The sequence below is a fragment of the Haemorhous mexicanus genome, chromosome 3 (assembly GCF_027477595.1).
Source record: "Haemorhous mexicanus isolate bHaeMex1 chromosome 3, bHaeMex1.pri, whole genome shotgun sequence".
In the NCBI taxonomy this organism is placed as follows: domain Eukaryota; kingdom Metazoa; phylum Chordata; class Aves; order Passeriformes; family Fringillidae; genus Haemorhous; species Haemorhous mexicanus.
The window spans coordinates 73438800-73452151 of NC_082343.1; the positions used below are offsets into that span (position 1 = coordinate 73438800).

General features: G+C 39.6%; 1 protein-coding gene across 2 annotated transcripts in view; it reads right to left on the bottom strand.

The window, feature by feature from the left end:
- Positions 1-13352, bottom strand: part of PRDM1 (PR/SET domain 1) — a 101503-nt gene that overhangs the window by 53378 nt on the left and 34773 nt on the right. The window contains exon 3 of one of the 2 annotated variants that reach the window (XM_059842366.1): positions 9177-9249. The exons of the other annotated variant lie outside the window; for it this stretch is intronic. The gene's annotated coding sequence lies outside the window, so the exon portion shown is untranslated. The remainder of the gene's footprint in view (positions 1-9176; positions 9250-13352) is intronic. 2 annotated transcript variants of the gene reach the window in all.

Genomic DNA, 13352 nt, shown 5'->3' on the forward strand with positions numbered 1-13352 from the left:
TGATGAAGTTTTCTTAATGAACTAAATCCAAGGTAAATTTATCACAGTTGGGAGTAAAAATACATGTAGTGTTTGCCTGTGGAAAGCTGTAATTGATTGTTCCTCGTCTCTCTAGCAAAAGTATTTCTTTGGAAAATTGCTTGAGGCAGAAATGTTCATTTAGAACAAGCTTTTTAATAACGTTGAAGAAATCTACTATTTTATACTTTTGCCTGAGAGGTTGAGCCTGGATCCTCAAAGGATATCCAAAGAACAGACAGGGCAATTCCATTTACTGAGGAAGGATGTGGTTGGACCATGCCCTATCCTCCACTTCGCAAAAATGCACAAGTCATTGGAACTAAACTCAGGATGCTGCTGGCTGAACTTGGTGGCTCCTGGGATTCCTCTCCTGAGTACTGAGTTCTCCCACTGAGCCACCCAGAGAGCCTCAATAGTAACTCAAGCTCTTAGATTCTCCTTCAGGTATGTACCTGAAGGGTCCAAATCCATTTTGTAGGTTCAGCGTTGTTACTGTCTCAGGTTTAAGGACATAAATGGTCTTATTTGGTTGAACATGCACATCTGGCACAGCTAAGCAAAGAGAACTCTTTAAATTTGGGTTCACAGGAAGATTTCTGTTGTCTTTTAGTCACTGGGTAAATCCTGTACAGAGCAATTTGAATGCTTAATGTTAAAGAGAATAGTTCTGTTAGGTCGGCATGGATTAAAAACTGTTCTAAAAAGTTGTGTACTGACTGTTTAATGTCTGTGCCTCCAGAGCAGACAATGAAGAACTACTATGGTGGGTTTTTGTTTTCTTCTTTTTCTCTCTCTTTTTTTTTTTTTTTTTCTTTTTTTTTTTTTTTTTTTTTTTTTCCCTTTTAGTTTTGTAATACTAAGCGAATTAACATCTCTGAAGTCTCGGGGTCTCAGGACAGGCTTTCAGGCGACACCGATTAGCACAGCCTCGCTGAATTAAACAGACTGAAACAATTCAGGCCATTGACAATCCACGGGGGCAGGGTGGGGAGAAACTGCAAATTAGGAAAAGAATAGAGGACACAATACTAGCACTGATGTCCTGGCACACAGGCTTTTATTCTGGAGATAGTTTACAAGCAGTTCGTAACCTTTGGACTCCAGACAGTCTGTAGAACCAACAAGAGGAGGTTCAAGATTTGGTCTGAACTTTCCATCCAGCCCCAGCAGTGTCAATATTTGGAGGATGCACAGGAACTCATAAAGTCTCCATAAAATGGACGTTAGTGAAACAAAACAGAAAAACCCCCCAAAACTTGTATTCATAAAGTCTTTTTAGACTTTGTCGCTTTAAGCCAAGAAGGTATTAAGGAGATAAAAATTTACAACTTCGCTGTGCTTAAAAGAGGAGTTTCCCAGCAAAAAATCGAATGCATTTTTGTTTAACAAACCTGGAGTTCAAAAGCTGCCTCTTGTTCCAGGTTCCTAATTTCTGATTTGCTTCAAAAATTTTGAATTATAAATTTAAACTTTTTGCCATTAACAGAATAACTCCCAGAAATGGTGCAAGTGTGACTTTTCTGCCGAAGAAAAAAGTGACTGGAGAATGCACAAATCAAAATCACTTATGTTCCAGGCCTGTCAATATTTCATTGATCTGTCTAAAATATGTTGTTCTCTCTTTCGTTCTGTGTATAAATCAATTCAGTTATCATATCAAACTATACTTCGTCAAGAGAAAATTATTTAAACAAGGTAAAAAAATCAGGTTTAGTACTTTGATAGTAATTTTAAAAGAGTAATTTAAAAAAATTATAGGTACATATTTTATTCTGTGCATGCAAGATGCTTAAAAGAATCATTCTGTATGCCAGAGACTTTCATATCATGCTGACTAGGAAGTGGCATTTACTATTAACTTAGTTGACAGAGCTTTTGTGCAACCGAAGTCAAATGAAGTATACTGTTAATAAATAACACAAAACTAGAAAAAAAAGAGTTGCCTTTTAAGTCTCTCATAATTTTGTTTCTTGTCACATGTTTAATGCTCTGAGTCACAGGGATCTCAATTGAATTAAATGTACTCACACTGGTGCAAGGGTAACCCAAATGAAGAGGGAACTGAGTACCCAACTACACTTTAACAAAGAATTTTTATCTGGTCAAAAACGTTAAATGCATCAAATTGTAAACTTCTGTTCTGAACAGAGGCTTCTACTGTAAGCAATAGATGCTATACAGTTAAAAATCCATCACTTTATGCAAAGCTAGCTTGTGTTTACATGTGGGTCACTTCATTCATCAAGGGAGGAGAAGTTAGTCTCAAAAAATAAGCACAGAGAGATGATTTCTGATGTAATAATGTATGTCCTTCTAGTCAGGATCAAAAAAATGAATTACCAACTTACTCCACCCATAACTGAAACAGTGAAACCCACTGGTTTTCTCTAGATATGCTTTTAAAGCCCTTAATGCTGAGTTCCGGATTTCTACCTGTAGGAACAAGTAATTTGTTTATTCTCAAAACCCCCCCTAGTTTTTGTATTTCAAATGCATAGAGGGGAATTTGTATTTGCCATTGAAAAAACAAAAACGAAACCCCAAACAAACCCACACTATTACAACTCATCTAGAGCTAGTGTTTTTTAAACAGTTCAGATTTAAGATAATAACCCATTTTATAAGCCAAGATGATTAATCGAGACGATCATACAATGCTGTCATTGCAAGAACTGTGCTTGGGTGAGAGGTATCTCATGAACACTAAATATAGATTTATGCCCTTATGGAATTTCAGAAAACAAGATGGTTATCCCATATGCCTATAACAAGTAGTTTCCACAAAGTTTTCAAAGCCCCCAGCATACAAGATCCACAGTTTTGACTCACCTTATCTATTAATTTTCTGCCTTGTACAGAAAGCTCAAAGTTTCAGCACTATCTTGCCCCTTCATTCTCCATACAGAGTATCTCCACACTGTAACCTCCTGCGTAAAGCATGATCTTGCCTGCTTCTCTCCCCTTTCTCAAAGCCTTGGCACAAAGTTACGCCAGCTATCCTGAGAAGCTTCACACTGCGTCAAGCACCTGTTCGGTCCACAGTCGGTAAAAAATCAAAATAACAGCTGAGTGGAGGTCAGCCACCCTACACACTTCAGAACATACTCAGACACCCTACTAGCCTCATCCCTCCTGTTTCCAGTGGAAAACAGCAGCTCTAGTAACGCGATGCCTTCCTTCCCTTCCCTGTTTGAGCAGGCAGCGAAAGCCCTCCTGCTGTCTTCTACTCCTAAGAGTAAGGCTTTCGTCTCCAACCTGAAGTAGGTTGTCTGTAGAAATAAGACAACTCATCCCACACTGATAGCGTTTGTTCAAGGGACGCAGGTTCAGCAGAGCCAGTTAACCATTAGCTGGCACCCATGCAGCTCATATTACACTCACAGCCCTGCTTGCTGAGCTATCCTTCTATGAAGTTTAGTTGAAGAGAAGCACTTGTGTCAATCAGTCTTCTCTGAGTATTGCTACAGGGTAACAGCAACACCGAACACCACGATGAACACTAAGCCAGCTCCAGGCACCAATTCCATGTTTGCAGAAAGGATGGTTTTGAAATGCCTCACGTAAACCACTCAAATGTTTATTGCCAATACCAAAAACTGCTCAGAAGGAATTCACAGGCACTAAAAACTCTAAATGGTTGCACATTTAACAGACATCCCTAAAACATGCAAACATTCCTGTACATTCATCCATAACCTGCTCAACCCTACAGGCTGAAAGCAGCAGCTGTCTTCCTAAAAAATAGTGGAAAGTTACCACACTTCTTCAAATATTTTTTCCTAGATTCTCACAAGTTAATTATGCTGGTCAGAAAACTACTTAATGCTGCCATTAGTTTGTATCAACCTAAATCTTGACAAAAACTTCAGCTGCAACAATACTCTATCACGTCACACGAATCATTTTGTCATGCCCAAAGCACAGGATTTATTATTATGGACTTTTATTAGAAAGCCTTCTAGAAAGCACAAGCAAGAGCACTGTGCCAGGCATCAAGATAACATACAGAAAGAAACCTCTCCAGCTCAAAGAGTTTGGAAGAAGGGAAGTGGCATCACCTTCCCTTCACAGGACAAATAGAGCGTGTGTTGAGGCTTAGAAAGATTAAGCCCCTTCTCCTGCAACTCCAGACTAAGCATGGCAGCTATAATGGAACTTTTTGTGCATGCCAGGGTTCACCAGCAGCAGGACTGAAGCACAAAGGAATGTCAGTCTCCAGTAATTTAGCCTGAAACAGACATAGGAACAGAATGCACATCTCTCCTAGGTCCTGCCCACGATTTTAGCAACCGCAGCTTTACCCTCTTTTTACACCTATACACCCCTCTCCTTGTGACAGTTGGTGCTACCCTGTTCCTGGTTTATATTAATTCAAGATCCAAATCTAGCGCGTAGCTTTCCAATCTTCGTAGCACAAATAAGATTAATTTTTAATTTTAAGGCCCTGATTCAGCAAAACATTCAACTACATGCTTAATTCTATCCCTATTCAGTAAAGTACTTAAGTATTTGCTTAATTCTCATTTACTCTGCTGAGACTTGAACATGTGCTTAAAGATAAGCCTCTTCTTAAGTACTTTGCTGAACTAGGGCCTAAACTGTGACCTAGGAGCCAGGAAGAAAAGAAAAAAATAGATCAATAATGTCCAGTGTTATTTCCTCAAAATATTAGGTTAGCTGACTGCAAAACACAAAGGAAAAATAAAAATCACTTTTGATTCAAGTGGCACCTACAGCTCATACAGCCGTTGCATTGGAAGAGACCAATTCTATAAAATCTTACTGAAAAGATCTCTTCAAAAATTCCTTCTTGTTTCCCATTTATATCTACAAATATGCCTTTTGGCAATGTGTTGAACCTATCACTCAGTCTCAGTTCCATGACTGGAACCTTGAAAAACTAAGTTTTTCAACTTAATTACCTGACATTTAGTAAAAAAATAAAATTTAGAGCAGAATTTAATTTAAAAAGTAAGGTTGAATAGAATTCAGTTTTGCATTATCTTAAGAGAAAATTAATGGAGGAGTTGGGAAGACATGAGGGAAGGACGCCATAGTAAAAACAAGGAGAAAAAATGATGGACTCTGGTACTCCACTAGAAGAATGGCCTGAGTTAGTCATCAAGAGACCACATTTATTATATGTACATTTATTATATGTGTAATAAATTTTCTTGTTAAAAGGTCTTATCATGGGTGGATCCTTGGGCCAGTGTGGAGATAAAACAAGATCAGGATCAATGAAGCCCTTGGCAGGTAGGGAAAAATACATCTAAATATCTAAGCTGAGACTTAGATAGCAGAGAAGGGAAAATATGATTACAATTTTATTTTTTTTTAAAAAGGACAAATATATTGGCTAGTGTGGCTAGTGGCTTATTTCTACCTATTTGTCTGCCCTATCCTTATCACCATGAATCATTCCATAGAGCATCTTCCTCCAGCTGTAAGATCCTAAACTGACCAAACATACCCTTTTTATTGGGAGCTCACTGTTCAAATTAAAGCTACCTTGCCTGTTTCAAGGATATTGGTATCAATTCAACTGGCATGGCCAGAAAGTACTGGGAAGGTGTAAGTCAGGAAAAGCATCTGCAGATGAAACTTACATCCTATTCCTTCCAACAATCTATCATTTCCTGGCAAAAAGTCTGGTGAAGCCCAAGTACTGAAATCAGATAAATGCTTCTCAACTGTAGAGAGATGCTTTCACTGGGTGTGTGCCCATGCAAATGGAACTCAATGCTCCAGATGAGTTCCACCCTTGGAGAAACTGACCCATTGGCATTTTGCCAACGTGAGAAAAGTCCCTCTCACAAATAAAGACTAAACACGTGTCACTGACAGGTCTTCTATTGGCAAGTCTTTTATGTCAGCTGCTGCTGCTGTTCTTCCTTCAGGAACTGCATTTCCTCTGTAGTTGGAGTCCCTGTTTTCATCTACCTTTTGATTTCCAGCTAACAGGAATGCTATTTAATCTTTACAATTCCTAACTTACACATATGCTTAGCCTCACGTACTGTGAATGGTTCCACTGAAGCCTGAATTATGGCACATAAAGCTAAAACATATGCCCAAGCACTTCCAGGATTGGGGCCTGAAAAAATTGAGTATTTACTAGCTATTACCCTTTTGATGGATCCTTCCCACTATAACGATGGATAAAAGTGCTTATTAAAATCTTTGAAGAGGAGAGGTACTCTGCAAGTACATGTGTGGGGTAGGGGAAGTGGAAGGACCTAGAGATACAGATTGGCACTGGCTGCCCTGATGTTTGCCATAGAAACCACACGTCATCACTAGCAGCTGCAGAATTAAGAGGCTTACATGGCTGAGGTAGCTCCTCATATTTTGGACAAGCACAGCCAGGTAGCAGAGAGTGCAGTTTCTCAGCTCCCACCTCAGTTCAGTGGGAGGTGGCAGCAGAAGGAAGATGCCCCATGTGGACACACCACTCCTTGGAAGGTTCTGTTGCAGCGACACCCACGCTCAGCGCCAAAATGCAGTGTCACCCCTGTCACCATGGCCTCTCTCTCCTGCCCATGGCCAACACCTGAGATAGAGGATGGCAAAGAGATGAGGAATGTCTAATCTGTATTCCCCTTGTCAGGGGGGTAGGAAAGGTCACCCGGCACAGAGAACCAGGTACCTGCTGTCCCCTGCTGAGCTGCTGGGGCTGTGGAGGTATAAAATATTTTCTGACAAAAAGAAACTGGATCACTTGCCCAGGGGACCCATAACATTTGTTCTGACAACAATGAAAGACAGCTTTGATCCCCACAGCAGCCACACATCTCTGATTGCAAGCAGCAAGCCCACTCAATACACTTACAATGCTTGTACCAGCCTCCTTCCTATCACCACGCTGGATGTCAGGCTAATCAGTTTGATCTGACAGATTTTAATTAAATTAATTAAGATCTTTCTGAATGGACTTGATTAGTGTTCCACAGAGGAATCCCCCATGAAAAGGAACACTGTCAGGAAAAGCACTAATGTTTTCTCTTCTCATAATGAGAAGTTTCTTGGGTTGTTATTGGATTTTTTACACCATTAATAAAAGCACTTTATAACACTTCGCATATGATGGGTTTTGACACCCTGTTATATTAAGTTAACAATAGTCTTCTACATGCAAAAAGAAGATTTTCATGTCCTCCGTCAACCAATTTTGTTTCTGCCAAATCCAGCATTTCAAATATGTTGACTTAATCTGATTTAAACAGAAATATGAAAAACTGAGACACAAAACAATCCCAATCACTTCCAATCAACCTTCACGGAGCAGCTTCTTGTACAAATATTGGAAACTCAGCATGTGTAGAAATGAGATGTTGCTAAAATTACGAGAAGCCACCTTGTTCCCTGTGTTGGCTTGTGCAAGACCATTTCTGTTCCACTAGACTTGACTGAGATTGTATTGGCATAATTTTCAAAGGGTTATGTATGCACAAACCCCCCTTTATCTGTACAGATGAAGGCATCACCTTGCTTTCCACACCACATCTCTGATCTGCTCCTCTGGGATCTGCAAAAGCTTTGGGGCTGGAAATCCCCTGGTGCTGGTAAGTGACAAAGGGCCACAGTCACAGTCACAAGTGGCCACAGTCCACAAGAGACATCCCACAGCCAAGACAGGCACAGACAAGTAGCAGGTCCTGCAGCTAAGAACGACCTCTGCTCTGTCACAGGCAGTCAAAAGGATGTGTGCTGCAGAAGCCTATTAAAAAGTGACATGGAACCCCAAGTTCACAAATAGAAAAGCTCATTGTACTCTGCTTATAATAAGGGCATTCCTTGACTACATGATAACCATTAAAATGCAGTTAATTCTTACCACTAGTTTAAATTGAATGTACTTTGAAAAATAAACTCACCTCTAAATATTTTTTTAATTTTCCCTTGTAGAGCTGGCAGAAAGTGGACTTCTCTAGCCACTTTTTTTTTTTTTAATATCACTTTTCTCCCTACTTTGTAGGTTTATTTTAATAGCAAATGAAGCTTCCAATGAATTGCAAAGGATTTTGAATTAGCCTGAGAGGAAGTAACAATGATCTTGTTGTGACTGAAAGAAGTTCAGAGAGTGAAAAAAACCCACTGCTTCATCCACCAACACTTCCTTTTTACCTGAAGCCAGAGTGGTCATTCAAAATACTTTATCTGGAAGGGTCAAATGGTGTTGAGCCCTATGAATTTTTTTCTAACAAAGGCTGAACAGGGGAAGGGAACTCTGAGGTAGGAAGATAATGTTTTTGGAATGAAAGTCGAAATAAAGGGGAAATAAAGGAGAGATATGAAAAGGATAGGAAAAGGACAGAAAAATGAGGCAAAAAGATTGAAGGCATAAGCTAGAGAGAGAAGATTAAGACACAAGGTATTCTGAGAGACAGACTGAATGAGATAAAACAAGAGAGAAAATTGATGTTGTCCAAAGAAAGAAGAGATTCTGAAAAAGAGAAAACAGCGATGACAGGAAAGTATCTTATAAAATAAGAAAGAGGGAAGAAGAAAAAGAAAAAGCCATCTTAATTTTTAATCCATGACTCCTCTTTGTTTTTATTTTTAAATTTTTTTTCAACATGTCTGTTCTGCTATACATGTCACAAAAAAAATCTTGTGTTCTGATGAGTCAGCCCCCATTTACTACAGTGTTTCAACAAACAAATGCTATTATAGCTTATCTGCTAGTTAGTCTGACTCCAGCAGACACAAATGCATTTTCTGGTGTTATTTTAATTAGTCTCATGGCTTTCTGAAGTTCAAATTCATTTATTCTGAGTGTGAGCCAATAACTAAAGTCTTCTCATTGTACTTAGATTAGATTCACATGTCGATGTAAAAATTCCATTCTCAAAACCATACCTGGCTGCAGCATCTGTTGCTATTTCATTCTCATGACCACACTCAGACAAGAAATAGAAATTGGCTAAAGTGTAATTCTGTCACTTGATTTCAACAGAAACATCTATCTTGAGGCATTTTAGGCTGTTTTATAAATGCTTCAAGCAAAAAAGACAGATAAACAAAGAGGCAAAGATTTGCTTTTGCCAGAAACAAACAAAAAAAAGGGTTTTCTTTAATAAATTATATAAAGAAAGATAGGATGCAATAAAAAAGACATAGCCAGGAAGAAAAAAGAATTCAGTGTGACTGACCTTCAAGTTCCCTCTGCTCTTTCATTAACTGTCCACTGAGGTGATCCCTGGCCAAATACGGGCAATTCAGAGCCTGTCATAGAATTACAAGATGAATTAGGGACTGCTGCCACAAATTTACAGCTACCAAGGCCTCTGCTGATTGCTTTTTCCCAGACTTGAAAGTAATTTCACTGGAAACGCTCTTACCGTGGCCCCAAGATCAGCATCACGACAAATGAGGAACGGGAATAACACTTTTCCCTTCCAATTATCGGGTGATTTTTTTCTCCTCTGTGATTTGTACGCAAATAGACATAATTTAAGCCAGTGCGACATGAAAATGCCAGAACTAACATGGACCGTTTGCTTCCTGAAAAACTTCCCAGGAAAACCTGAGTTTTCAATTCCCTTGTGGAAAGGTGACTCCTGTATTTTTTCTTTAATTTCTGACTGGCAGAGCTTGTTAAATAACCACAATTATCAGCCTGAATTACTGCTGACTCACAGCACAATCAATTGAAAAGCTAATGCAGTTGAAACTGTACACAGATAGCTCACTACAGGTGAGTAACTTCACATGCATGAGTAGTGTCACTGCACCCAGTGGCATAACTCATGTGCATAAGTATTTGCAAAACCGGGGCCTCAGACTGTAAACTCACTGAAGCAGAAACCAGATCTTATCTGCCTGTAAAGCACCTGGCAGTGCACCTATCTTTGCCACTACATAAATTAATTATCATTAGCATCTGAATTTTGTCAGCTCCAGCATTCTCCTCCAAGCTCAAACACTGAATTTCTCGCCAGAGGAGTGTTGGTGCACAGTAGATGATAGTAATATGTGCATGAATATTAAATTAGTGTGGCATTTAATGTGGAGTTATTTCAAAAATTTCAATACAAGATGAACATGTGTAAGGCATCTGAAAATCTTCCAATGGTTCGAGGTTTGGGTGGGGTGAGGGAAAACTTTAAAGGTAAAAAATATACTGAATTGAAATCTTGAAATGCTTTGACCTTTAAACGGAACCTTCCTCCCCTCCTGAGGTTTAAGATAAGTTCAGCAAACAAAATTTCACCCTAGGCTTGACACATAATCTCCTAAATTACTAAAGAAATAAATAAACACTTTTTCCTTTAAAAAACATCAACATCATTTCAAAAGAAAGACACCAATTTTTGTAACTGTTGGTGATAGTTTGTACATACAAGCTTACCTACAATGTAAAGTCTTCAGATTTTAACAGGAAATACATACTTAGAAAGAAACTGTTGTGAAATAGCACCTTGAAGATAAGGAACTCTGGACAAGATGACTTTTGGTCATCTGAAGAAAAGAATAGTCATCTTCCTTAATCATTTCAGACTGATTGCTTCAGTTTGGTAATCTCACATTTCAATAGGTTTTTACTGCTGAACTTACAGAAACAGGGAGGGGGACAGGAGGGGATGTGAGAGGACAGGACTGGAAGTGCGAGTCAGTTCACTCAACCCTTCCCAAAAACTCCAAACAAACCAAAAACACCCTACACAAACCAATCTCAGTCGTGAACTAGTAAGTTAAAAAAAGAGGAAAGAAAAAAACTAATAAGAAAGGAAAAAAACCAAAAACCAACCAACTCAAACTCAAAGTCAATCTACTGCTATGCAGTTCTTTTTCTCCCTGGGAAAAAAAAAATGAAGGGAGAGTTTTGGTGTTTGATGGTTTCCTGTTAAGTAAATCTTATTCAAGACAGCAGCTGGCTTTGATGCATTTATGGGTATTCAGTGCCACTCTTTCTTCTCTGCTTTCTCTTTCGACTTTCTAGTCTTTGCTAGTGGGCTATTTAGATAGCTCCTTCAACAGGCACAAAGCACTCCAGCGAACAGAGAAAGCTACTGCACGTTCATCAAACCAAAAACTAAACTGAAATTGAGAAAAACAAACAAAACCAATCAAAAATTTGAAAGGATTAAGCTCTTCACTCATTTGTCTAGGTAAGACAGAAATCCTATCTTATGAACCCTGTGCCAGCAAAGACATTATAACTGTAATCACAGACTCTGATTAACTTACATATTCCACAAAAAATATTGTCTCATTAAAATGAAAAAAAGAAAGTGCATTATTTTAAATTCTAGTCTGAGACCTGCTTGGATATGTATGGACACAAGAACTCTTTACTTGCTACCTTATGACATTGCTATTTAAAAGCTGATTTTCTTTTATTGTCCCCAAAATCACAAAAGCTCCACAAGTCAGTTTCTGGTAGCACACCTTTCCTTGAATTCTTAGCTGGGTCCACAAAAAAAAGACCTTGAAGAAATTTTAGTATTTTTGCAGGAGTGTGATGCCAAAGTCCACGTAGAGCAGTACTTTAAGGCAAAGAAGAATAGTGTTTTTCATGTCGATGACAAAAAGGGAAGGAATACCAAATTAAATCTGCCACAAAAAGAATTACAGAAATGAGTGTATGATTAAAATACAAACAATGACACTGAAATCAGGTCTATTCTAAATCTTTACTCTTTTCCTGCTTGTGTTGTGTAATAGAAAACTGAATACACTCAAGATACCTCACCCCAGAGAGAAGAGTCTCTCCTCACACAACATATACCACTTTGCATCTAATAACTATGTACATATGAAAAAAAAGAGAAAAGGATTTAACTCCCAAGAGTGACAGAAAGCACAGCTGATAACTTGGCTACAAAAGCACTTCCTTAAATTGTGCATCATCTTGAGGGCTTCACCCACCTCAAGAAGCCATCCTTGGTGGCAGCTACTTCTACAACTCTTTCTTCCCATGGAAACCACTAAGTGGAAACCTCACCTTGGATATAGGTCAGGACATCAAGCGTGCTCTGCTGGTCAGTGCCTAGGGCAGGTGTGAACAAGGGCCAGCTGGTCGCTTTCACGCTGAGACCTGCGCCAACACTTCAGAGTCTTTATGAAGTGAGAAAGTAGAGCAGAAGCTCAGAGAGTACATCTTTTAAGCAGGATATTTAGGAGCCACTCCAATCCTTTTACCAGACACACAAATGCAACCTCGGCTGCTTGCTGGTTTTTTTTCCCCCTCCATTCTAAAAATACTAACCCTTCTTCTGAACTAGTTGGAAGGGACTTGTGAAGGGGTGGAGTAAGGGAAATCAGTGCACAAGTCACCTTTCAGCCACCTATGACATCAGCCTGCTGCCCTGATTCCTTCATTAATACCTTTGAGCTGAAAACAATGGGCCTACCATTAAGCACCACACAGTTCGAGATAAGAAAGCCCTAAGCAGATAATAATCGGTGCATTTAGCTGGATTTCAAACATTCAGCTGCTTAATCATTTCTTCCTCACTGCATGCTACCCAAACACACGGGGAATGCTTTGGATGCCTTGGGCTAAGGAAGAAGGGGCTGGGGTGTGGGGAAGAGGAGGGAGAGAACGGAGCCACAGGATGGGGGTTGGGGGGGAGAGGGGGATTTCATTGGCAATCCTCTCCCTGGGAAATGAAAACATTTCTTAATTGCCATTAGGGAAATAGGTTAAATACAGGCTTGGTAAGCTGCTAAGGGCTGGATAACAGATTAGAGGGGATGGCTGTTGAAGTATTCTCATTTCCATTATATGACAGAGCAGGGAATTTTTATTTTCTTAATAGTCTTCAGGGACTGTTCCTGTCAGGCACTGGCTGTGAGACTGCTAGTTAGATTTTAACTAGTCACCTTCCAGCTGACGAAATGAGGCCCAGTTCTCTGGCCCTGAAGTGATTGCTTTCCTGTCTCATCCGAGGAAACAGAAACTGCAGGACATGCTGACGGGGAAGATATTGTAACACCTGCTGGCTTTGCTCACACAAAATAACAATGAGTAATCACAGAATCAGAGAAACTAAAGGCATGATGCAGCATACCTGTCACAGAGGAGGAGGGGAAAAAAAGCACCTCAGGATCCCCAAACACTGAACATACTCACTAGCTGAGCTTGGGCTTACCAGTAGTCCTGAGGAACTCCTCACCTCACCTCGGAAACCTTGGGGCCCATTGTGGGAAGAGTGTGGACTAATTAAAAATCTCAGATGCCACTGCCTGCCTGCTAAGATCCTCGAAGCCTTGTCCTTCTCCACATTCTCTCAAGACACCTCCTTCAGGTCACTTGTTAAGTTCCTCAAAAGCCCATCTCTAGCTTATAAAGGGGATGATGAAGTTTTTAGTAAACTGATCTT